The following is a 26,757-nucleotide window of genomic DNA, read 5'->3' as shown; positions in this document are numbered from 1 at the left end:
AGGTCAATTTCCAGCCCCTTAAAACCAGAGGATTTGTGATGAATTTAAATGGGTGAAAGAAAGGCAGCGCTTGACACGTCTAATCAGTGTGGATGCAGTAAAGTGGGACAGCTTCTTTAATGTAGAGAAAGTGAGAATTGCGCCTGGGTTGTGTGTGTGTGTGTGTGTGTGTGTGTGTTTGGCTGTTGCCCATTAGCGCTGTGAGAATGCGGAGGACAGAATACTGAACAGACTTCAGAGTATTGACTGGAACTCCCAATGAGCCCTCTTTCACTCCGTTTCTTTCTCTCTCCGTCAGTCTTTCAATTCATTTTCTTCCTCCTTCTGTGTCTCATGTCCCCTTCCTTTGTCAAAGTTTGGGGTAGATGGCAACACAGTGTTTGTTGACTTAAAATAAATAAAAGCATTGTTTTTTTTATCTAAAAGAATATGTTTAGATGGTTCCAATTTTCCCCAGTGCAGCAGTAGTTCAGCAGGAATACAGGGAGGGATATCTACAAAGGAGTTCTGTTACCTCTTACACCCCCATAAACCCTTTTGGGCCGGTCCGTTATTTTATTTTCCCATGTGTTCAAACCCAAATAACTCTATTTTAAATCCTACTACAGACTCCCAACGTTTCCAAAGATGCCAAAACTGTAAACAGAAATATGTATAACATACCCAAGCGATCAATTTTCTTTATGTGATGTAATTACTATTTCACATAGTAAGCACTCTACAGTTTTACTGAAGTGCAGGAACAAGCAGAGAATACATGATGTTGCCAAACACTGATGGCATTTTTTATTTAATTTTTTTTATCCCACTTGGAAACTACTTAAGCAAAATATTAATGGGATTGTTTGGGTTCAAGTGGTTAAAATATACAGTAACTTGACTACTCTTCAAAAGCAGCAATTATATTAATTACAATTGCTCCTCCTCTCTCCTTCCTGCCTGTCCTTTCTTTCCTTTTCTTCATTGCTCTTCTTTCGCCCCTCGTCACCTCTTGTTTTCTCTGTCCCTCTTCTATTTTGCCTGTGCTGCTTGACATATCCCCTCGTGGAGGACATTCAAATCCTCTAATGCAACCTACTTTGCTCTGCCCTCACACTCAATACAGGGCAAAACACATTAAGGAATCTCTGGGATTTACCATCCCACTCTCCGTCCCATGGTTCATGTAAACAACCGGAACTACAGTGCTGTCCTGCTGAGAAAGAGATTGACGTACTGAGGAGGATAATGCAGTTCTAAGGCCTTTGATGGAATTATAACATTGCAGCTTTCTGTTGTTGTCAGACATAATTACATCCCTTTACCTGTCTCCTGTCTTTCTGTTGCACTCAGTGTGCTTTGAATAATCTTTCTTTATCCACGCCTCACTTCACCATCAGCTCATGGACTTGATGATGGTCTCCTGATAAGTTGTTAGCATGAGATCCGTAATTAGATAGTTAATAGTCAACATCGGTCAACGTAGTGTTTGCTAAAACGTTAGCGCGAGCTTGCTATCACTCAAGACTGTGTAAGCTAAGGGGTAGGAATTATGGATTTGTTATAATAATTGGATACCATACCCAGGGATGGCGCATATTCAATCCAAGAAGAATTGCTCCGCTGGCGCAAAACAACAAAAAAAGTTTCTAGCATCCGGGTTTACTTTCTGGGTATGCTGCCCACAGAATATGCGCAGTATATAGTCTTTTTCCTGCTGGCCCCACCCACGAGTTCTCTCGCCGACAATAGGCCATTATCACGCTGATACGTAGTACTTCCGCATTCAGTGATCTTTGTGCACTGCCACTTCCGGTGGATCACTCATCACTCTGGCGAACCTATGATGGACGATTATAAGTTAACTTATACTGCATCCCTGGTAAATTTTACCCAAAATAACTTTTTCTGACGTATAACGACTAACTGAACAACACTCCATCCTAACCACCCTGCTCCAATGTGGACAAGGGATACAGTTTCTTTTCGAGAACTTCATCTACGACTACGAAGGTGAGTGGCTACTAGCTAGCTAGCTAACATAACATTAGCTAGGTAGGTTAGCTTATGCTAACGTCAGTTTGGCGTCAGCTCAGATGTTCGTATGGTTATAATGTGTTTAACCTACGTTAAATCCAAGTAAAGTAAGATTATTCACCTTTAAATGAGGCTGAGTCAATTCACCCTTTTAATTTGTATTCTGATAGGAAGAACGTTAGCCTCTGTCAGTGTCAGCTAGCTAACGTCAGCATAGGAGTGTCCCTTTTGCTAGAATGAAAAATCCACAGTATATGCATTAATTATTTTGTCCACCAGTGTCCAACATCATTGACAGGGCGGTGGCTGTCAGGTCTAGGTGTTACAGGTCGATGAAGAAGCGAGAACAGCCCCATTATTTGAAGGTTATTTTAAGAAGCTAAGGCATAATGGCAAGAAATGTAACCCCTTCCACTGTTGCCTGTTTACATCAAGTCAGTCAACAGCCATGTGATTTGTGACATACGTACGGTATGCAAATATCAATATATATCATGATAATGTAACTTTGCATTTAAATTCTTTAATATCCTTTTTGTTGAATCCAGCAAGTTAATGGTGTAAGGGGTTAACTACTCTACTGCGGTTGCAGATTTCCTAGACTGCGGTTGCAGATTTCCTAGGATTTTTGGTTAATTGTAATGCTCTTTCTTACATTTCTGTATCATTTGCAACAAGATTTTCATTTTAGTTTAACTTTAGCAACTAACATTATTAGTGTTGTCTTTAATGTAGATTGTTTTCCAAGCTGATGCAGCCGAACTTCAAGAAACCTCATGCAGCTGTACAGCAGGCAAGGTTCTGTGCAACCATCTAGTGGCCTTGTTGTTCCAGAGTGCCCATTACAGCATGTTGCAGGTGAGGGCTGTGGTCTGGGATGTTAACATGGGCAGGTTGATTGGAGTGACACTGGTTCTAGAGGTCTACCTTTGATTGTTAACAAGCACATCCCGGTTTGCTTTTCTATCTCTTGTTCCGCAGGTGAGAGCTGTACCACCACCTGTGGCCTGCACAAGCTCTCTGCAAACATGGCATCGAACGGGACAAAGGTAACATTGGTAGCCGTGGAGCTGCACCGCATTGAATAGAATTCCAGTCTATTTTTCAGCCGTGGCGTGAGCTGCCCCAAGTGCCACCCTTAACTCCACGAGCAGTGTATCCCAAACGTTACGCCTGGGACACACTATTCGCGGAGCGAAGCGTGGCACACGGGGCAGCTGAAAAATAGACTGGAAGTCTATTCAAAGCGGTGCAGCGCAGCTGTACGTCTGGCTACATTGGTTAACATGGGAGTGAATTGGAAGCGGTGCCACTCTGTGTGGCTACCGCGAGCATAGTGTTTACACCATTACAAGCAAGATACTATTACAATCATGGCTACTTGTTAATATCATTCCCAGGGGATCCATGCAGAGCCGGTTCAGGACTTGGTTGTTAGGAGACCAAAGCCATCTGCCAGGAGTGTATGCAAATCAACACTCTATCAAGCATACACAGGTAATGTTACTGTAACTAATATCATACTGTTGGCTGCCGTATAATACATAATTGTATCTTGCCACTTTTATACACATAATTATGTAGCAAATATAACACACAGTAGTGTAACAGCAGTGAGCAATTCTCCAGAAAGACAAGAGATGTGTGGATAATTTAACACTTACTGTTTTTAATTTTACATTTCAGGATCCCTCCCAGACCCGCAAGTCTTGTCTCTTGGGGAAGGACTGAAAAACCTCAGCGCGCAACACTAATATCCTCAGTGCTGCATGGCTTGTCTCAACTCTCCATGGTCGACTCCAGGTTCGGACCTGTGCCGCGAGGTTCACCCCTGTCCTACCAGTGTCCTCCTGTGGTCAAACGCGGAAATTATGTCCAACACCCAGGTGCACCAACATTCCCTAAACTGCCTTTAGAGGGGTCAACATTTCCCACTACTTTTCCAAACGTTGACCCAAACTCCCAACAGTTTCTCCATTTGGACAGCTTAACTGTGACACACGAGATGGCAGCTGAGAGAGAGGAGCAGACACGTGAGCAGTCTGAGTGCCCATTATGGCAAGCTTTACGCAAGCCTAGAGTGACAGCTAGTAGGTTCTATGAGGTTAGCCATGTGAAAGGGCCGTCTTCTGGTCAGACCCTGGCAGGGCGGATACTTAAGGGAGTACACCAGACTCCCGCCATGAAAAGGAGCCCTTGAACGCCGAGCCACAGGTGCTGGAACAATATTCAAAACATTTCAATGTAAATGTCTCACGCTGTGGATTTGTTATCCACGCTCGATACCCTCACATCGGGGCTAGGCCGGGTGGTATATGACCCTAGTGCCATTCCGTTTTTGGGCTTGCTGAAGTTAGGTGCCCGGACATCTCCAGCATTTCTGAGGCAGGACATATATAAAATTGTGAATGGTCAGGCAAAACTGAAGCAGAATCATAAATACCACTGGCAGGTTCAAGGCCAACTGGCAGTAACTGGATTGAGTTGGTGCGATTTTATAACAGATACTGAGGGAGACTTAACAGTCGAAAGGGTCTGGAGGGATGATGAAATGATAAAAGAGATGAAAAGAAGGTGGACCTGTACTTCTTTGGTACATATATGAATGTGTATCTTCAGCAGAAAGTGAAATGAACTGAATGAATAAAGGAAATGAATGAATAAAAGATTTTATTAATTCCCTTTTTCTGAGTACATTATTTACATATTTACATTATTTGAATACTTTCAGGATGGACTGACCTTTACAATTGATTATAGATGAATGACTTCTCATTCATTATATACATCTCATTCAATATATACACTGTATTCAGTATACAGTTGAATGCATGTGATCGGGGAAACACTATTCAACAGGGATGTAGCCTTTTAAATCAAGTGGTCCCTGGAAGTTGGTCATCACACAGCAGACGGTCCACAGCTGGTTGACTGTCCCAGACAAGGTTAGAGGGAGAGTGTGTTTCCCAGATGCGATATTCCTTGACTCGCTGCGTATTGCTCTTTCCACGAGGATTCGTGGAGTCGGGCGTGCTTGTGTTTTTAGAGCATCCTTTTTGTGTGAACTGCGCTGTGGTTAGAGATGAAATAAGTTCATTTCTATTATTTCAGTGAGTGCCTCAGTACTTTTTTAAACATTTGTCTGCACACCTTAATGATTATCATTTTGGTCACAGTTTTAATTTGAAATGTTCATTCCTTTCATGCCTACCTGTCATCTTGAAGGGTGGTATAATCAGCAGTGCCCCACGGTCAGCTAGCAGCTTCTCGATGGTGAAACCCTTGTCTGCCATGCAGCCATCTCCTGGCTCCAGTAAGTCCAGCAGTCCACTTTGTTCGTTCGCTCCGCGGTCAGAGATGGAGCCGTGAAGAGACATTGACACAAAGTCACAGCACTACATGGGGCAATCCCAATTAATCCCTTCAAGGTTGTCGTGTTTTATATACGATGAGAAAACCTCAGACTGGAGAGTGAGGGATGATGGATTGCGGCATCGCACATCGGTGCGGTCGATGATTACCCGAACATCTGGACTGTACACACAAATTTGCTTGGCATGGTGTTCTTGACTTGCTGTTTACTCATCCAGATGGGAAGGGAGCCAAGGAGCAGGTAAAGGTAGTTGGCCCACGTTATAACAACACGGGAGACAGTGGACACACTGACCTGAAACATGTCAGCCAGCACCTTCTCTTGCAGGCCTGCAGCAACTCTGCAGCAGAAAGAAAAACTCATCAACCAGTTACAGCCCTCGCGTTGGACTGGGAGAAATGGGTTCAAATGTTTGTCCCTTTTTCTGAGCTTTCGACCAATAAACCACCATGGAGGCAGATGGTTGAATTGCTCTTCCCAAAAGTGACAAAAACATATCTTGACGTGAATTTTGTGTAAAAAGGATGTCCTTGTCTGTCCGACACAAAATCCGGTGAAAATGCACTTCACCCACTTTCAGCTGCGTGACAGCTCTGTTGTCAGCTCCTTGATTTTGTCTTCCAGTTGCTGTATTTGTGCAGCAGCAGCATCCAGTGCACCTGTATGAGAGGAGAGAAAAAATTAAAACATCTGACCCAGATTTTGTCTGTGACTTGCATATTGGAAGTTTTTTGGACCTCTAAAGCTACATGAAATAGCTTTTTATAGCTCAATATTCACCTTTACGTTTAATCAAGTAAGATATAAAATGCAATGTTTGTACTTGTGATGAAGCTGGTAGGTCATCATGAGGAGGTAGTCCAACATTTCAGAACACCGCAAAAACAGACATACCTGGTTTAGGAGCAGAACCGTAATCATGTTCTGTCATCACCACCGAAGCTGCGACCTCCTCCATCGCCTCTTCCTCACATGGTAGGGCTGCTCCAGAGGAAGGGCTGGACAAACGTCATGGCCTGCGCGAGTTGATGCTCTTTTATAAGCAGACTCCCTTCTTGGCAGTCCCCAGTTGTTCCACTGGAAACGGGAGGGCACAGAACCGATTTGCAGACGCTTGATGCGACCTCGGTTGGTAAAGTTAGCCACGTCAGCTAACGCTAGCCTGCTAGCACTACCTGTAGCGTTAGTGTAGTCTGATTCACTAAAGTGCCGGCTACAAACAAACGTGCTACCTTGTTTTATTTTAAAGTTTGGCCCCTCATCCCGGCGAACCGCTTTAATCCACTTCTTCCTTAGACTCAATTCAGTCGGGAATCCATGGAAACTTAAGTAGGGTTGGCGTTGTTTGTTCGATTTACAAAGTGGAACAGAGCAGTGACATCTAGCCTTCGTTTCAGCCATTGTTGAACTGCCCGGAAGTGGACATGCACAAAGTTGACAAATCCCGCCCATGAAACCCGGAAGCGTGATAATCCCCTATTAGACTTTACATTGGGGCAGGTTTTTAAATCGCTTTTATCAGCTCAAGGAAAGTTTTACTTTTAGTCCAAGGATTAAAAATTCATAATAGAAAGAGTCATAATCAACCTTGTTTGCGGTTCGAGGTGTCCTGTCAACAGTTTTACAGATGTCTGTTTTACAATGGTGGCCTATGGGGAAAATGCTTTTTGGGCTGCAGGGGGATTTACTGTGAGCAATACTGTGAGTGGCCACTGGAAACAAAGCAGCGGCTCCCTATCCAGTTCTTATAATACATCAATGTTAAGAATTGTGCCAACTGACAGTGTATGCTCGAAGGCTTGACTCACAATAGTATGCTAATGCGTTAGCACTGAGCCTTATATTACTCTACACAATGCATGCTACAATGTTACTGAGCCAGCAGATGGTGTTAGCACTATCAGTTATCACTCAACATACGGAAGCATGATAACGTACTGCCATTGAGCCTCCTATTAGCCAAAACAGTGTATGCTTAAGTACTGGCACAAAGACAGCTATGCTAAAGTGTTAGCAATGTGATAGCACTTAGCCTCATATTGCTCACCATAGTGGCACTGGCCACTTTCGCTTAGCTGTATGCTACAGTGTTATACTGCGTTGCATTTACATCAGAAGCCGGAAGCCAGAGCTGGGAATGACATGACACCTGAGTTGGCTGTTTTCCAATACAACAATTGGTGTTAGCTCTAGCCAGGTTAGCCATTGTTAGCAATTGATAACAACACATTACACTGTGTTTTGTGCATACAAACAGCGCAGCAACATATCCACAGATAGAAGTTGGACAGGACTGTGTATTGTAGAGATTTTACGTGTTTCAGAATCTCTGAAGAAGGAGAGGCTGGGGTCCAAATGAAGGGTTAACACAAAGATTTATTAATAAAAATGATAAGTCAAAATACAGAGAATTACGCTGCAGCGGGCCTTGAAAATGGTTGCTTAACCCTCAAGTTTCCACATCTATTTCGCCCCGAACCTCTGTCGCCCCCCTGCTTTATTCCTCCAATCCCAGAGGCGGTTACTTTTCTCCTTCGTGAGTAAGAGCCTTCCTCATAGGCTCTTTGTTGGCATGGTGACAGGTTGGACATATCTCGTTGGTTTCTTCGCTGTCCAATTAGGAAGGACATGCCCTAAACTCTGACCTGACATTTTTACCCACAGATCAGTAGGTTCTATCATGCAGATGTCAAGTCTTTACAAGTTTACAGGAATTAACATTCTATTGTCCTAACCCAGACTAAGGCACCAGGAGGTTGGAGACTGAAGGAAGCAGAAGGTTTCTCTTTATATGATAATAGTTGGTTTTAATCTAATTTATCTGCAAGAGACAGGAAGAGAAGGGGGAGAGGAAGGGTCTGTCTTTACCTATTGTTTACAGAGACAAAAGGTGGTGATTGTGACCAGATCAGTCCTGACATTAACAGTCATATAGATTCATTCCTATTTTCATAACCCGGTTGCAGCATACAATTTATTACTTAAAACATAAAACATACATGGTTATTAGAATCAGCACTTTTACAACTTTATTTTACTCAACAGTATACGACCGATTTAGTGGGACACAAATATGACAGAAGTGCTAAGAAAGTGTAGTTCCTTCAGCTTTCACTACTGTTGATGCACGGGGCAGCCATGTCGGATTTTGAGGTTGGCTTTGCTCTGTGTACTGTGAGGTTCTTCGACTTTCCGAGTCGGAAATCCGACTTCAGGGGGAGTTCCAGTTGAAAATTCCGACTTGGAACTCTGAAAATCCGACTTTTCCAGTTCAAATGGAACGCACCGTTAACAGAGCATGCTCTCAACTTGTATTTCGTATCCTTATACACATCACCTAACCAGCAGGAAAAAAATACCTCTCAAGACCTTTTGTATTCTCTCTTTAGGTGTCCTTGACCAAGACACACAAGCCCCATGTGCTCAGTCACTGTAAAGCTGAGTTTATGCTTGGTTGCTTGACATTCTCCGTGGGTTGTCTTTTGACAACATGCTGTGTTGCACCTCGACCCAAAATGTATACCTTGGGGACAGCGGTAGAAGCACAGAGGAATGGTTTTGAAGTTAAAGTACAACATGCCCACAGACATTTTACGACAATTTATTATTAGAAGCTGTAAATTGTCCTTTTTAACAATAAAAATGCTTACAGTGAAGTATAAATTGGATGTCTGAGATACATTTTGACCAAAACATATCTCTACCTTAAGATAATTGTTTTCTATTAAACATATAACATATCCTCATGTGGCACAATGGGGGATTGAACTGTGTTTGTTTTATAATGGAATTTAAATTGCATTACTGAAATGCATTTAAATGTAGAGGAACGTCGGCCTAAATTATGTTCTCAATGCATATTTGGAATGAATTATGCTGTTAACCTTATTTGGTGTGAAGGATGTTTTAATCTTGAGGGAGACTGAAATATGTGTGTGTGTGTGTTGTTTTGATTAGATCATAGTCCAGGGACTGAAACTGTCATTACCATCTGTTAGTAGAGCACACAGACTGCACTCCTGAGAATGTTCAAATGTGTGTGTGTGTGTGTTACCCTGCAGAATGTGTCTTTTGGTGTGAATGTGTGTCCGTTTTCATCCTCCTGTGTGTGTGTGTGTGTGTGTGTGTGTGTGTGTGTGTGTGTGTGTGTGTCTGAAGCCCAGGTGCTGTCAGCCATGCATTGTGCCAGGGGAATTACCAATACCAAAACAGTGAACAAGAGAGAACTGCAATATTACACATGCACATCCATGAGCACTCATGAGCCCTGTGTGTGTCGCTATATTTGTATTATTGTCCTTCATACGTACAGTATCTCACAAAAGTGAGTACACCCCTCACATTTTAGTAAATATTTCATTATATCTTTTAATGGGACAACACTGAAGAAATTACACTTTGCTACAATGTAAAGTATTAAGTGTACAGCTTGTATAACAGTGTAAATGTGCTGTCCCCTCAAAATAACTCAACACTTAATGTCTAAACCGCTGGCAACAAAAGTCAGTCCACCGCTATGTTAAATTCCCATAGAGGCAGGCAGATTTTGATTTCGAAAGGCTAGTTATTTCATGGATCCAGGATACTATGCATCCTGATAAAGTTCCCTTGGCCTTTGGAATTAAAATAGCCCCACATCATCACATACCTTTCACCATACCTACAGATTGGCATGGTTTTATGTCGGTTAGCCTAATAGCTGGTTTGATTTGCATTGAGAGATGATTTTATGGAAAGTACCCCATGCCAATCTCTGTACACTTAATACTTTACATTGTAGCAAAGTGTAATTTCTTCAGTGTTGTCCCATTAAAAGATATAATGAAATATTTACTAAAATGTGAGATGTACTCACTTTTGTGAGATACTGTACATTTGTGTAGTTTTGAGTTTTTTTTTAATTCTATTCATTTGTGTGTGGTTGGGATCGTCTGCATGGAGCTTAAGTTTTTCTCTGGGTGTGTGTTTCTGCATGAATTTTCATTTGTGTTTTCATGTGTGAGGTGTCACGGTTATTGTGTGTCCAAACTAATCTGTTTGTGTGTGTGTGTGTGTGTGTGTGTGTGTGTGTGTGTGTGTGTGTGTGTGTGTGTGTGTGTGTGTGTGTGTGTGTGTGTGTGTGTGTGTGTGTGTGTGTGTATTAGTGTGTTCACCCGGGCTGCTAAGTGAAATCGGGGTTAATTAGTATGTTGTTCAGCCAGGTGTGACCAGGGCAATCTGGGGATGTTACAGTGCCCTCTCTGTGCGCTGTGCATGTCGGTGTGTGTGTGTGTGTGTGTGTGTGTGTGTGTGTGTGTGAGTCGTTGTCCCACGTGCTCATGCATGCATGCACGTTAATCTGTGAAACAACACTGCTGGCCGGCTGAACGGATGATGTCTTCCTTCAAATGATTCCAATGGCACACGTTGTTGTTTGTAGAAAAATTGGGCAACCTCTGTGAAAAGCAATGCCTTTTTCTGTGTTCCTGGATTGTAATTGTTTGCATTGCTGCTATGAAAACCTCAACATCATACCAACACCTTACTCTGTAAAGTAACTAATCCCATACTATACTATATACAGTAAATACATAACATACTATATCCCAGGCCCATACTCTTTCAATCATAATAATTTTCAATTTTCACACTACGACAAATAACACAGCAAATTGAAGATATCCTGGCACAACATAGAAGTAAGACAATTTCTATTTCTATTTTTTGGTAATAAAACTATAGATAGAGTTTTAAGATCCGTCAACCTTTATGATAAACTTTCAAGAGAAAGAAACAATAACTTAATAAATAAAAGTGTATGGAAATGGGGCTTTCACAGACAATGACAGCTAACAATTTAAGGCTGTGATGAAATCGGAAAGATTACCACAAACACTACAATGCATGGATTACCACAATTATCTTTGTTAGTTGTTTTCAATGATTTCTTTGTGATCAGAACAATTTCCGGACGCCTTTGTCTGAGAGATCAGAAAGACCGCAGGAAAGAGGCAATGGAAATCAAAAGGCAGAAAGGAAGACATATTAAACACAATGATCGACTTCACACCTCTACTCTACTCTCATCTTTCGATCATTAAGTGTCCCCTCCGTCTCATCTCCTCACATGCTCATTCTCCTCGTATTCACGCCTCTGCTTCACACTTCCCTTAAAGTTAATACTGTATATGTTAAAGAAAATGTGCAGCGGCAGTGATTTGTTGTGAACGCAGCCCCCTTCCTTCCTTGCCTCAGACATGACGTATCTTTACACGGAGAAAATAAAAGAGGGAATAATAGAAAACACAGGGAAAAGTTGTCTTAAAAGAAGTTGAGAAACTATATTTTGGTTTGAAAAAGTCAGAAAATGATGCACTGACATTTGTCATCCGCATGCTCATACACATACGTCAACACACACACAAACTCACACACACACACACAGAATTTTTTCTCTGCTCCTGTGCGTTTCTCATTTGTATGGTTCTTGTCGAACAGATGCAGTAAAAGCCCCAGGGCAACAAGGTCTCAACCATACCCCCGGCTGTGCCTGTGTGTGTGAGTGTGTGTGTGTATGTGTGTGTGTCAGAGAGTGAGCAAGCTTGCATGCTGACATGTCTTTGTCTCGAGGAGTATGATTGTAAGCTGTATTGGGGCTGTGTATCTGCATTTTGTGTGTGTGTGTGTGTGTGTGTGTGTGAGTGTGTGTGTGTGTTCTGTCTGTCAGAGATAAGACTCAGTGGTGCGTAGCAGAGATCCAGGAGAGTCCCTGTCAGCCAGTGTCCTGTGGACACCATGCAGTGTGTGTGTGTGTGAATTCCCCAGAAATAATGCTACATCTTTCTAAGTCTCCCTGGGTGGTCATAAAGCTGATTGTAGTCCAAGAATTAGACCCAGAAGGGCCACCACAGCTTATAAGTGTCTGTGAATGTGTGTGTTTTTCCGTGTGTGTGTGTGTGTGTGTGTGTCTGTCCATAGAGCTTTTTGTTGCCAAAAGCTCCTTCCCAGCATATTCTATGTGTCTTTTCGCTGATAAGGAAATCAATAGGAGAGTGAACAGCTCAGCCTTATGTGCCAGATCTGTGGAAGCCAACTGACGCTCTGAACTCCCACTGGGTGTGGACACAACCTCCAATTTATAAAAAGAACAGGTTTAAAAGTATATTTCCAAGACTTCCAACTGAGGAGCTTTATTCTAAAATGAGATGTCACACACGTTTTTAGAAAGTCACGGTTAACGTCAAAAAGCCCTATGAGTAATCGAGGTAGAGATGGAGTGACCCTGCCCGGAGGAAGCCCGGGGCCCCCGTTTGGAGCCAGGCCCATATGGCGGGCTCGTCAGCGAGCGTCTGGTGGCCGGGTTTACCACGGAGCCCGGCCGGGCACAGCCCGAAAAAGCTATGTGGCCCCCATCTCTCCAGCCCATGGGCCCACCACCTGTGGGAGGAACCGCTGGGGTCGGGTGCGCTGCCACATGGGTGGCAGTGAAGGTCAGGGGCCTTGACGGACCAGACCCTGGCAGCAGACGCTGGCTCTGGGGACGTGGAACGTCACCTCTCTGTGGGGGAAGGAGCCGGAACTGGTGCGGGAGGTGGAGCGCTACCGGTTAGATCTGGTGGGGCTTACCTCTACGCACAGTCTCGGTTCTGGAACCATACTCCTGGATAGGGGTTGGACTCTTTTCTTCTCCGGAGTTGCCCAAGGTGTGAGGCGCCGGGCAGGTGTGGGGATACTCACAAGCCCCCGGCTGAGCGCCGCTACGTTGGAGTTTACCCCGGTGGACGAGAGGGTCGCCTCCCTACGCTTGCGGGTGGTGGGGGGGAAAACTCTGACTGTTGTTTGTACATATGCACCAAACAGGAGTTCATAGTATTCGGGCCTTCTTGGAGACCTTGAGTGGAGTCCTGTATGGGGCTCCAGTGGGGGACTCCATAGTTCTGCTGGGGGACATAAACGCGCACGTGGGCAATGATGGAGACACATGGAGAGGCGTGATTTGGAGGAACGGCCTCCCTGATCTAAACCAGAGTGGTGTTTGTTGTTGGACTTCTGTGCTAGTCATGGATTGTCTATAACAAACACCGTGTTCGAACATTTTTGGTACCAGAGCACACTAGGCCAAAGGGGTGGGTGTGGAGGGGCTGTCCTGGTTGACACGCCTCTTCAACATTGCGTGGTGGTGACCAGAGGGTGTGTGCCAATTACAGGGGTATCACACTTCTCAGCCTCCCTGGTAAAGTCTACTCCAAGGTGCTGGAAAGGAGGGTTCGGCCGATAGTCGGGTTGAAGAGGAACAATGCGGATTCCGTCCTGGTCGTGGAACAACGGACCAGCTCTTCACTCTCGCGAGGATCCTGGAGGGAGCCTGGGAGTATGCCCAACCGGTCTACATGTGTTTTGTGGATCTGGAAAAGGCGTATGACCGGGTCCCCCAGGAGATACTGTGGGAGGTGCTGCGGGAGTATGGGGTGAGGGGGTCTCTTCTCAGGACCATCCAATCTCTGTACGACCAAAGTGAGAGCTGTGTCCGGGTTCTCGGCAGCAAGTCGGACTCGTTTCAGGTGAGGGTAGGCCTCTGCCAGGGCTGCGCTTTGTCACCAATCCTGTTTGTAATATTTATGGACAGGATATCAAGGCGTAGTCGGGGTGGGGAGGGGTTGCAGTTCGGTGGGCTGGGGATCTGATCGCTGCTCTTTGCAGATGATGTGGTCCTGATGGCATCATCGGCCTGTGACCTTCAGCACTCACTGGATCGGTTCGCAGCCGAGTGCGAAGCGGCTGGGATGAGGATCAGCACCTCTAAATCTGAGGCCATGGTTCTCAGCAGGAAACCGATGGAATGCCTACTTCAGGTAGGGAATGAGTCCTTACCCCAGCGAGTGAGGGGACAATGGAGCGGGAGATTGGTCGGAGAATCGGTGCAGCAGGTGCGGTATTACATTCAATCTATCGCACCGTTGTGACGAAAAGAGAGCTGAGCCAGAAGGCAAAGCTCTCGATCTACCGGTCAGTTTTCGTTCCTACCCTCACCTATGGTCATGAAGGCTGGGTCATGACCGAAAGAATGAGATCCAGGGTACAAGCGGCCGAAATGGGTTTCCTCAGGAGGGTGGCTGGCGTCTCCCTTAGAGATAGGGTGAGAAGCTCAGTCATCTGTGAGGAGCTCGGAGTAGAGCCGCTGCTCCTTTGCGTCGAAAGGAGCCAGTTGAGGTGGTTCGGGCATCTGGTAAGGATGCCCCCCTGGCCGCCTCCCTAGGGAGGTGTTCCAGGCACGTCCAGCTGGGAGGAGGCCTCGGGGAAGACCCAGGACTAGGTGGAGGGATTATATCTCCAACCTAGCCTGGGAACGCCTCGGGATCCCCCAGTCGGAGCTGGTTAATGTGGCTCGGGAAAGGGAAGTTTGGGGTCCCCTGCTGGAGCTGCTCCCCCCGCGACCTGATACCGGATAAGCGGACGAAGATGGATGGATGGATGGATGGATGGATGTACGGTTAACGTTATGGAGCAGTTGGCAGTTGTAGCATAATATTTAGATGAATGATTCCTTCTTCTTAAAGGGATAGTTGGATTTTTTTTTAAGTTGGGGTTGTATGAGGTAGACTATGATAAAATATACATTTAAATATGTACTTATAAAACCAGGAACAATTTGGAATAAAGGCCAGTCTCTAATATAACCCTATACTACATAGAAGGTCTGGTTCCCTCTGCATTTTAGGTCATTAAAGGTCCCTTTATAGAAAACAGAAATAAAACTAAACGGACAAGGAAAAGTTTGCCACCTACAAAAACTTAACTTTTATTAATGTAATTCTATCTGACATATGGTTCATGTCGGGGCGGCCTCTAGCTCACTCAGTAAATGTGGGCGTTCGCCCTTCGTATATATATATATATATATATATATATATATATATATATGGTTCATGTCAGTAAGTAAGACATGGATTGAAGTGAAGGTGATTTGGTGAGACGTACTGTGCTATACTTGCACCAACGAAGAAAAAATAGGATGACACAAAATTATGAGACAAGGGAATCATCAATTGTGTATACATTGATGATACTTTATTATAAGTATTTTTTCCCTGAGCTTTTTATGTGGAAATTTGTGCAAGTTTGTTTATCTGCCTACATCAGCCAGTGTATGTCTGAGAGGTCTGGTGGACTCAGGAAGGCTGGACCATCGTCCTAACTGACTAGTGTCAGAGATGAGAATGCGAATGGAATGCACTGTTGTAAGACATGGATGACTGGCGGTGAGAAAGAAAAAGGTAGAGAGGAAGGAGATGGAGGGTCTGTGAGAACTAAGGCGAGCAGGGAGGAGAGGACGCGGTGAGGAGGTGAAAAGTTGAAACCAAAGACTGGGGAGCAGAGTGGAGAGGATGCGGTGGTGGGGGCATGCAGTGGAGGTGAAAAGTTGAAACCAGAGACTGAGGAGACACAAAGATGATGAAAGAGAAGGAGGAGTAAAAAAAAAGAACTAGAATTAGGCAAGATAGGGAGAAATATGATTATGTTAGTAATGTAGAACAATGTAATTGTATTGTGTACTGACTGTATTGTTCTTGGGGTGTTATATTGTGTCTAGTTTGGATGGGTTATTATTGGGTTTGTTGTAACTGACAGAAACATGGACTTGTGTAGGTAATAGCTGGAAAAGAAAAAGAAAAAAAGAATGTATATACTGTATGCACCTGTATGTGTGTATGAATGTGTATATGTCCCTGTAAGTATTTATATGTGCACGTATGTGTAAGTATATATATATAAATAACAGAATAATTAAATTTTTTTGTATATAAATATGAAAGTAGTATGAAAGTAGAAAAAGTGTGTATGGCCTTGAAAGATATGTTTGCTGAGTATTTAGTTTTTGTTGGTTTTCTAGCTTGTACTGAAATGTACATGTTCTTATTATGAACATGTACAATTATTTAATTTTTAACTTGTTCAAAATGAACTTAATCAAACAAATAGAACCACCTCTGCAGTGACACCAGTAGAAAACGGAGACAAAGTGGGAACCAAACTGTGGTAGAATTTCACACTGGTACCCCAGGTCTCATTCAAGTCAGTGTCCAACGTCACCTCGGCCATAATCTTTCCAGGCGGAGGAATGCTTCATCGTTGTGTCTCCATAGATGACGGGAGACGTAGCAGCTGTATGATAACACAGTGCTGCTCTCCCTGCCAAGGTCATGGAGAAAGTAAACTCATAAGACATTCTGCCTGTGCTGAGGACTTTGGGTTATCCATACGTGTTTACGGCGCCCACGATATCTTTGTTGACATTAGAGGTTCAGCTAAAACGTAAGGCCTCCGGCATCAGGTTAAACACACCTTTAGGAAGAGAGGAAGTCCAGAGAGTTGGGATGGCACGACACAATAACTCATTGTGGGCCCTATTTTAACGATCTTAGGGCACGGTGTGAAGCGCATAGCGCAGGTGCGTTTAGGGCGTGTCCAAATCTACTTAAATTTCCTAAAAAGGGGGCCCGTGCGCCGGGTGCATGGTTGAAAAAAGGGTTGTACTTAGTGTCTTCATTAATTCATAGGTGTGTTTTAGACGTAACATGCAATAAACCAATCAGAGTGTCATCTCCCATTCCCTTTAAAAGCCAGGCGCGTTTGGACCTTAGCACATTGCTATTATGATGGCGGATTTGCACCTTAATATTTTTATTTGTGTGCACGAGCCTAGGCGCATTTTACTAATTTGCTGTTAAAATAACAATGAAATGCTGCGCTATTGACTTTAGACCAGGTTTTTGTTGTTCAATGGCGCGATCGCTTCCCGCTGCCACAAGCTAGCAATACGCCGAGAATTCACCTGAACACACCTCCCTGTAAGACCAGCACGCCCCATGGGCGCAAAGATGGGCGCAAGGTGCATTTGCTATTTAAACGATGCGGGTGCTGGGGGGCTGTGACAACTGCGTGGGACTTAAACTAGCAAAGACAATTGCGTCGGTCTTTGCTAGTCCATCCATAGTCCATTAAATGCTTCGGTGTAATTCATCAAAGTCTCCCGAACATTCTTCACGTATGTGAAACGGGTTGCGCTGCTTCTGAGTTTTCCCTTAACACTAACCAATGAAAAAGAGAAGCCAAAGCTGACAGGTTCAATCCCATCAGCAGATTCCGTCACTACCCACATCTCATTGAACTCCATCGTGCTCACTCACTGTCTGTTCATGTGGATAAGAGCACCCAAACGGCCAAAAAATATAAAACGGATTGAGGAGGAGAGATGTGTCCACTTCGAGTGTCCTGCTGATCGGCTCCTGTGAAGCTGACAGATTTGATACTAATTCTCGTTTCATTAAAAACTGTTGGAGAATATTTTTTTGACGGTAAGAAGATCAGTGTCTCCTTTAGACTCCTTCTTACTGTCATGCCTCCATTCCACCTTCTCTGTCTGCGTTCATATTTCAGAGTTTAGACTCTATCTGGGTCTTTTATCCTCAGCAGCTTAGAGTAAGCGAGCAGGTAGACGTTGGCGGTCTTGTTCGTGGACATGACAGAACTGATGTGGTTATTTGACACAATCTCACAAATTTCGGCAAACAAGCTTAAAATCAAAGGATGTGTTTGCACTCAGGGTTTGGTTTCTATGGAAAGATGCGACACGGTTGCTTTGTAACCCTCACCCTCTTAATATCATCCGTGTTGACAGCATTAATAAGCATTAAGAAAGCCAGAAAGACAGTGCCGGTGCCTAAGGCCGGTTACACACTGGAAGCGTCGCGCGAGCGTGTCAGCTGCGTGGCGTGTCCGTTTATATTTCGGCTCCCATGTTAACAGGTTAGAGCTTACACGCTGCCGGCACGAGACGCGCGTCTCAGGCGTGGCTCGAGACGCGCGTCTCAGGCGTGGCTCGAGACGCGCGTCTCAGGCGTGGCTCGAGACGCGTGCCTGCTAGAAATAGAACCGACGCCTATTTTTCACGCGAGACGCGAGCGTGTTGGAAGCGTTTCCAGGCAAAATAGAATAGGAAAATATGTGTATATGTCATTTAGACACAAATACATATGAATAAATGACATATTGATGTTTGAAAGTCTAGGTTTTGACATCAATGTAGATATAAATGTAATACAAAATTTCAGAGAAAAGATTTTGAAATATTGCACCTGTCATACAGAACGAAATATTCTGTAACATATTTTGCAGTCAATACTGCCGACGTTGTCTTGCTTTAATCAAATTAGGTAGGATAGGCTACGATAACAACGTAGTGTGTGTTCTGAGTGACGGTCAAACATCCGATAGGCTATATAGGCTCTTTACAGCTACACAAAGTTGTTCAGACAGCCCACTTACCCATTTATCAGTTTGAATCTGTCGGCACTATGTCCCGAGATCAGCCCTCCCTGTACCTAGCAGCAGGAGCAGCGCCGCGTCAGACACGCTTCTGGTATGTAGGACACAGAAAACTCCACGCAGCTGACACGCAGCTGAGACGCAACAGAAACGCCACGCTCGCGAGACACGTGCAGTGTGTAACCGGCCTAAACGGGTGCCTGAACCGATACTTTAAAAAAAGAAGAAGAGCACAGTCAGTGAAATTAAAGTACAGCTTGTTTATTGCTAAGGCCTTATGGTCAACTTTCAGTGATTTATTTAAAATGAAATAACAATAACTTATAACCATAACTTTTTTCACCAGTCAATTGCTGTTAAACGACAAAAAGAAGAACCGATGGCAAAAGGGTACGTTGCAACAACGTTGAATGCACCATGAGCTTACGACGTGCAATTGAACACACCATTAAGTCCTGTCTGTGGTGTTTCTCCGGGAGTGTCCACAGTGCGTTGGGCTTTGCGCTGCACGGCGCAGCGCAGGGTGCAAGATAGGGCCCTAAGTGTTAGTTTAACTAAAGTGTGTTGTGTCACATGTTGTCAAGTCAATGCAAACCTGCACGTCTTCAATGACACAACATTTTTCTCCGCCGTTCCAAGAGTTTGTGTGAGGAAGCAGAGGCTCATGGGATTGAGAACAATGTGATGTTTCTGTCTGGAAGTGGACTCAGATGACTCGGCGCGCAGATTGAGGGTGTGTGTGTGTGCATGCGTATGTGTTAGATATGTCTATCTGGTGTGTTTTCACACGTGTGTGTTTTCTGTTTTTGTTTGTCTGAATGTGTTCCTCTGGTTTTGTGCTGTTGAGTGTGTGTGTGTGTGTATATGTGTGTGAAGAGGGAGCACATGTCTGCCACACTGAGTTTACTGTGAGGAGTCGGTAATCACATTTTATTTCCCATGATTCTTGGCTCTCCCTTGAGTGTAAAATACACTCTGTTTGCCCATATAAACCCCTCTACCCCCTATTTTCTTTTTCTTTATTTCTTTCTCTCTCCCTTTCTTTCTCTCTTCTTTTTTAAATCCTTCCCTCTCTCCTGCCTACCCTCAGTGACATTCTACCAAGTAACGGGCCTGAGAGAGTATTGAGTGGGTTACTCACAGGTGTCCGTGCGCGCGCACACACACACACACACACACACACACACACACACACACACACACACACACACACACACACACACACACACACACTCAGCATGCTGAAAGCACTGAATCCGTTGGACTTGGAGAAATGTTCAAATAAAAGTCAGGGGCAGTTCTGAGCTGCTATATAACACAGAGCGATTGCACAGAAGAAAGAAAGAGAATAAAAAAAAAGTAAAGAAAGAGGGTTCTGACTCTTAATTAGCTGTTGATGTGGCACACCTGGGGAGTGATGTGCTTTTTCATTGGACTTAAAATTTTGTTTTTTTTTTACATTTGAACTTTTCCACCTCAAACATGTTACTGGTTAACAAAGCCAGGAGATGCTGAGGCCGATGCCAGGGCTAGTCAGAAGGTGGCTTGTATACAGAGTGGACGGGTGAGTCAGCTCTTCTCCCATTCACCAGGGTTAGCCAGGAACATCGTCATAGTCAATATGCAGCATGCAGCCTGTTTTGTGGAAGGCATGCACAACGGACATCTTCACCACCAAACGTTTCAAATGCCAAACAACGGTTTGATTAAAATTTGAGATGTTATATATATATATATATATATATATATATATATATATATATATATATATATATATATATATATATTAAAAAGAGAATCTTCATGCTGCCTGTTATATGAATGCTATTTATGGATGAACAAAAATTATCAAATTATCTCAAAGCAAATAATCCGATACAACTTGCATGGTCTCTTAATTCAGAGTTCTGAAATTGATGTTTCAACAGCATTATGAACTGTGAACTTCTCATATTTCTTTCTGGTAATTGTCCACATGGCCACAGCCCTAAACAGACAGCCTGCATAGTTCAGCTCTGCAGTCAGAAAGCCTCTGCTTGTTGATTTTTAGACAATGTAGAAAATGATTTAGTGTCTTTGCAGTGTTTATCCCAAACAAAATTGAGGTGAGAAGGGGCACCAAGTCTTATGAAATTGCAATGTAATGTAAATAATTGTGGTCCCTTTTTCAATAAACATAGTAACGCAAGCCATTGTTTGACTAAATGACATTTACACACTGGCTATATTATACTACAAATATAAATATACCCAGTGTGTAAATGTCATACTACAAATATATGATCAACTGATTATACATGCTGATTATTTTTTGATTTGGCAAAACAGATGTACAGCAATTTGCAATTAAACTTATGCAATATAAATTTGTTCCACTCAAACACACGGCATGTGGTGATTATTAATGCTTGATGAGCACCGTTGATCATATCAGAGCTGGATTTGTGTGTGTGTGTGTGTGCGTGTGTGTGAGTGCGTGTGTGTGTGTGCACTCTTATCAGTTCTCTGTGAGATGAACTGCTAAGTTCATGGTGCTGGGAAATAGACCTAGAATGTATTACTTGATGATTAGAAGATACAGAAAGATTAAGGGAAGAAAGAGATAATTAATTAACAAATATGGAGACAGAGAGAGAGCGAGGGGGGGGGGGGGGTGTAGAAAACTGAGGCTGTTTCCAGCTTTAGACAGGTTTCAAACAATAACATGCTAATTAATTGCATTCTGTCTCGTTGAAGTCAAATTGGAATGGATTGGCTTTCTGATTAACAGAGACCAACCATGAGGAAAATTCAAATACTCCTCCCAAAATAGATTCATTCAAACTGCATATAGACACACAAGAGAGGCATTCTTGACTTTGTTTGAATGTAGGTAAAGGATTAGTCTACATCCACGGCGTTCCACTTCTGGGATTGCCCCGTTGCCGCCGGAAATTCCACCGGATGTCACTCTTTTCGGTCGGATGTCCATTACCTTCCTCTTTCTTTGTGTTGGCGTTCTAACCTCCGGTGGATTTCTGAGGACTATGGTTAACTGCTCCTCAGATCTCTGCAGGGTAAATCCAGACAGCTAGCTAGACTATCTGTCCTATCTGAGTTTTCTGTTGCACGACTAAAACAACTTTTGAACGTACACATGTTCCACCAAAACAAGTTCCTTCCCGAGGCTATTTTGCAGAGGCACCGTGGCTCCGTGCGGAGCTTAGCACCGCCCAAGACGATTGTGATTGGTTTAAAGAAATGCCAATAAACCAGAGCACGTTTTTCTCCCATCCCAGAATGATGTGTGAACTAGCCAGACCCTCCTTGGCAGCGCTGTGGAGGAAGGTCTGGCAATGCGAGACTAGTAAAGGATAGTTCCCATTTATTACATTTCATTCCTCTTAGATTGTCGCTAATAGAGTGTCAGACGTGACAAGAAATGATCACGGAGGTTTTAATTGAACCAACATCAATATCGCTATCATAACCACTGGCCCGAACTACGAAAATATAAGACCCAAGTTGGAAGAAACCAATGTTATCCTTGAAGAGAAACAGTACAGTTGGCACTAGTACACTATGTGATCGTCTTCTGGTTAAAGTTGCTTGTCAACTCAGAAAAAAATGTGGACGGGGTTTCCATTCTGCATGGAATATTAAACAAGATTTCATTAAAGCTCACGGCGAGGAAAAAGACAGAGGGAGAGGAAGCCGGCGCCTCCGTCTTATCATCCTAAAAATGATACCTCTCTTTCCCCGCTGTTGAAATGGGAGAAAAACAAATTTCGGCAGAGCGGTTGTCATTTTCGATGCAACTGATTTTTCCATCTTTTCCGCCGCACTGGCGATATCTTTTCTCTCCTCTCTGGTGGGCAGAGTCCTCTGCTATCTGTCTTTCTATCTCTCTATTCACACACACACACACACACACACACACACACACACACACACACACACACACACATAGTGTGTCTCACTATCTTTGTGGGGACCCGTCATTGACATAATGCATGCCCTAGCCCCTTTCCCTAACCTTAACCATCACAACTAAATGCCTAACCTTAACCCTTACCCTCACCCTAACCACAACCTAATTCTAACCCTAATCCTAAAACCAAGTCTTAACCCTCAAACAGCCCTTTAATGTTGTGGGGTCCAGCATTTTGGCCCCACAATGCTGTCCGGACCCCACATATACTGTATACTGTATATTCCAGGTTTTTGGACCCCACGAATGTAGTTAAACAAGAACACACACACACACACACACACACACACACACACACACACACACACACACACACATACATAGTATAAGACATGTTATAAACTATTCTTCTACATCTTCACTCCTTTCTTCATTTCCTTTTCTTTCTTTATCTTTTTTACCTCCTCTTCCTCTGAATGTATAACTGTGTGTGTGTGTGTGTGTGTGTGTGTGAGACACACCCAGTAACCGAAATGAAGTGAGAACCATTTAGATTGGCAGGATGTGATAACAGCCACTACCGACTCTGGGCTCTCTCTCCCCCCTTTAACTTTTGTCCGCTCATCTGTCTCGATCGTCCACCTCACAAACTTCCTCTGTTTCCACAGAGTTGTGCTGTTGACCGAGAGATACAGCGAACGGTCATTTGCATTTGTACACTGTGACTGGTTCTGATATCAGCAAGCTCGGAAAATGTACATAATGCACCTGGCTCAATGAAAAAAAAAAAAAGAACTTTTTGGTAAAATACAGAACGCTGAGCTGAGATTATTGTAATGATAGATCATCATACCAATTACTAGAGTCACCACTGCATTATGTATGAGAAGAACATAGCACAGCAAGTTGTGACATTTAAAAACGTTAACCCCAAATTCCGTGGATTGGAATGTAGCCTCTTATCTTCCTAAATCAGCTGTACTCTCATCACGACATGCAGGAGGAGAAGCAGATGTGTGTGTGGCCACCAATTTTGCAATTGGCGCATAAATAGTTGGTCTGTTGCAAGGCATTCTACTTTTTGGAATTATTCATCACACTGGCCTCTTACCCGTCATTCAGATTGATAATTCCCCCGTCATTTAGCCAGACTAAACTCACACAAACAAAATGATTCATGCACATTGGTGCACACAAGATTAAACAGGCACCACACAAACACATTTGCACACGCAGTTTAACAACACATAATGTACAGGTATTTACAATAACGGAAAAACAAATAGTGACACATTATCAAACTGAAACTAACATAAAAGCACACATAATTGTATTCTCTGTAAATGAATGTACATGCAAACGTACACCCAGATGTTATGTAATGTTCACACACATTCAAAAGCATGCACGCATGCACACACGCACGCACACACACACACACACACACACACACACACACACACACAGGTTTATGGCGCTATCTTTGTGGGGACCCGTCATTGACATAATGCATTCCCTAGCCCCTTACCCTAACCTTAACCATCACAACTAAATGCCTAACCTTAACTCTTACCCTCACCCTAACCACAACCTAATTATAACCCTAATCCTAAAACCAAGTCTTAACCCTCAAACAGCCCTTTAAACAAGCTCACACACACACGTCTTCTTACATCATGCTGGGATTGTAATACAGTGCCGTGAAGAAGTAGAGCCATATAATTTGTACCTTCAGGGTGTAGTAACACGGGTCGCTTTTGAGTGTGCGATGCGTCTTCCTACAACAAGGCCCCAGGATACGCAAGATAAAACCTTTATGGGGCCAGCGTTGCTGTGCACACACAAACACACACACACACACACACACACACACACACACACACACACACACACACCTCTGTCTTAAGTCTTTATTGGCCCACAGTTACAGTTCTGTACTCCTGCTGTATCCCATTTTAAAACTTCATGAGCCCTGCTTGTTTCTACTTCAGTGTGAGTGTGGCTTCTGCAGAGACAAAACAGTGTCCGGTATCCTTGTTAATTTTCTTTTCCAATCCCCCTCTACTTCCTTCATTTTGGCTTGAGTTCATCCTTCCTTTCATCCCCTCACCCCGTTTTCCTCCTACTCCTTCCACCCTTTCCGCCCTCTACTTAAACAAAACTTTCTCCCACTTTTGCTCCATTCTTCCCAAACTCCCTCCCCCCATCCCCCCACCACCCACCCACCCCCTCTCACACTTCACATAGCATAACTGTATGAAGGCCAACTATAGTTAAGCAATCAGCTGGTATACTGTTTCTGTATCCATGTGAGGTGTGTGTGTGTGTGTGTGTGTGGGCTTGTTTAACTATATTCGTGGGGTCCAAAAAACCTGGGAGTCCAGTATACTTGTTGGGTTCCGACAGCTTTGTGGGGCCAAAATGCTGGACCCCACAAGTTTAAAGGGCTGTTTGAGGGTTAAGACTTGGTTGTAGGATTAAGGTTAGAATTAGGTTATGGTTGGGGTGAGGGTAAGGGTTAAGGTTAGGCATTTAGTTGTGATGGTTAAGGTTAGGGTAAGGGGCTAGGGAATGTATTATGTCAATGACGGGTCCCCACAAAGATAGTGCCACAAACCTGTGTGTGTGTGTATATCTCTGTATGCACAGATGGATTTATTTGTATATTCTTACACATTAAAACGTGTTTTTGTTTGTGTGTGTGTGTGTGTGTATTTTCAACACATTCTCATTAATGGGTGTGTGAGATATTGTACAAAAACCTATCCACAACAACTCGTATGATTTCCTATGAAACTGGGCGATCGCCGGCCGGTCACGTGACGACTGGTCACATGACAGTTAAGTTTAGTGGACTGCACAGTTAAATTTAGCCGCGAAAAGGGTAATAATGAGCCGTGTACAGAGCAGCGTGAGCTGTCGGCCGTTTCAGCAGCCGTTGCAGTTGAGTTCAGGCCACCCAGCGACACACACAACAACCTGCCAGGTTGTGTGTCGCTGGGTGGCCTCTGTAACTCTCGGCTGTAAACGAGCTGGCAGAGGGAGGGATAGGGGGATGGCGGGAGGAAACAGACGGAGGGAGGGTGTGATTGAACGATCTTGCTCCCTCTTCCCGTGGAGTAACATCAGGAGAAGTTGTTGAATATAAATGATGTCAACCAAGAGTTGAGTCTCTGCTAAAGCAGTCGTACAACACGGTCACCGTTAACAGGCCGCTGTTACAGGAAGCTGTCGGAGGTTGTGCATGTTTAACCTATTTACAAACCAAACCAAAGGGTGTGTGCTTTATATTGCACCTGCACATGATGTTGCTGTGTTTTTTTTTGAGAAACACATCTACATGTAAAACACAAGTTCCACCCTTCTTCTAAACAAGTGAAGAAAATTGCAGCAGGATGAGACCATCTTTCCTGCTCCCGGTGAATCACCCTTAACAAACTGCCTGGCAAAGTGAAGTGCTTTTATTAAGACCGAGATGAAACCATTTGGAAAATGCGACGCACAAAACACAGGAATCAGCCCCTTTTTTAAGATAAAATAAGCCTTTGTCGATGAAATTGTTCTCTCTATTCGAGGACGATCAGGACAATTCATTTTCTTGTTCTCTGTATTTCTTTTACTTTTCATTCTTGTTTTGTAGGAAACAGCTGGTAGGTTTATGGATTTTTTTTAAATAGGGAACGTAACCGCACACACAGGCTACGCATTCAAATGCATGCAATGCACATCCACTTTCTCTCACACATACATACAGATGCTTATTGTCGCTCCCTTCTCTGCTGCACTCACTAATGCACACACAGACTCAGAGGGGCACTCGCAGCCTCCATACAGTGGAGATGGATGAGTGTGCGCTGACTGACAGGTGATTCATCGGTCCCGCAGCCACCATACATATTCTAATGGGGCCTTGAGGAAAGTAAAAAAAAAAAAAAGTTGCAGAGTGAGATCAGGACTTTGCTTTTAGACAGCAGGAAGAGAGGGGGGCCATTATTCTTCGCTCGCACATCTTAGCTGTCAACCGAAAAAGCACCTGCCACGTAGAAAAAAACTAAAAGATTAATACTAAGAGACCCCAGACTTCAATCTCAAAATGACTCCTTTAGTCACAGTTGTTTGGAAAGCCTACTGCATAGAGTGAGGAAGCCATTTG

At 43.8% G+C, this 26,757-nt stretch overlaps 1 protein-coding gene and 1 long non-coding RNA gene across 12 annotated transcripts in view; both read left to right on the top strand.

Annotated features, from left to right (window-relative positions):
• ptprt (protein tyrosine phosphatase receptor type T) overlaps positions 1-26,757 on the top strand; it is a 452,792-nt gene that overhangs the window by 118,556 nt on the left and 307,479 nt on the right. The gene's annotated exons all lie outside the window — the stretch shown is intronic.
• Positions 1,944-3,061, top strand: LOC120557533. The gene is made up of 3 exons (XR_005638979.1): positions 1,944-1,992; positions 2,752-2,874; positions 2,998-3,061. It is a non-coding gene; the product is annotated as an uncharacterized LOC120557533 (long non-coding RNA).

Source organism: Perca fluviatilis, chromosome 4 (assembly GCF_010015445.1).
Source record: "Perca fluviatilis chromosome 4, GENO_Pfluv_1.0, whole genome shotgun sequence".
Taxonomy (NCBI): domain Eukaryota; kingdom Metazoa; phylum Chordata; class Actinopteri; order Perciformes; family Percidae; genus Perca; species Perca fluviatilis.
The sequence above is the reverse complement of the archived record's forward strand: the minus strand, read 5'-3'. Positions and strand labels throughout refer to the sequence as shown.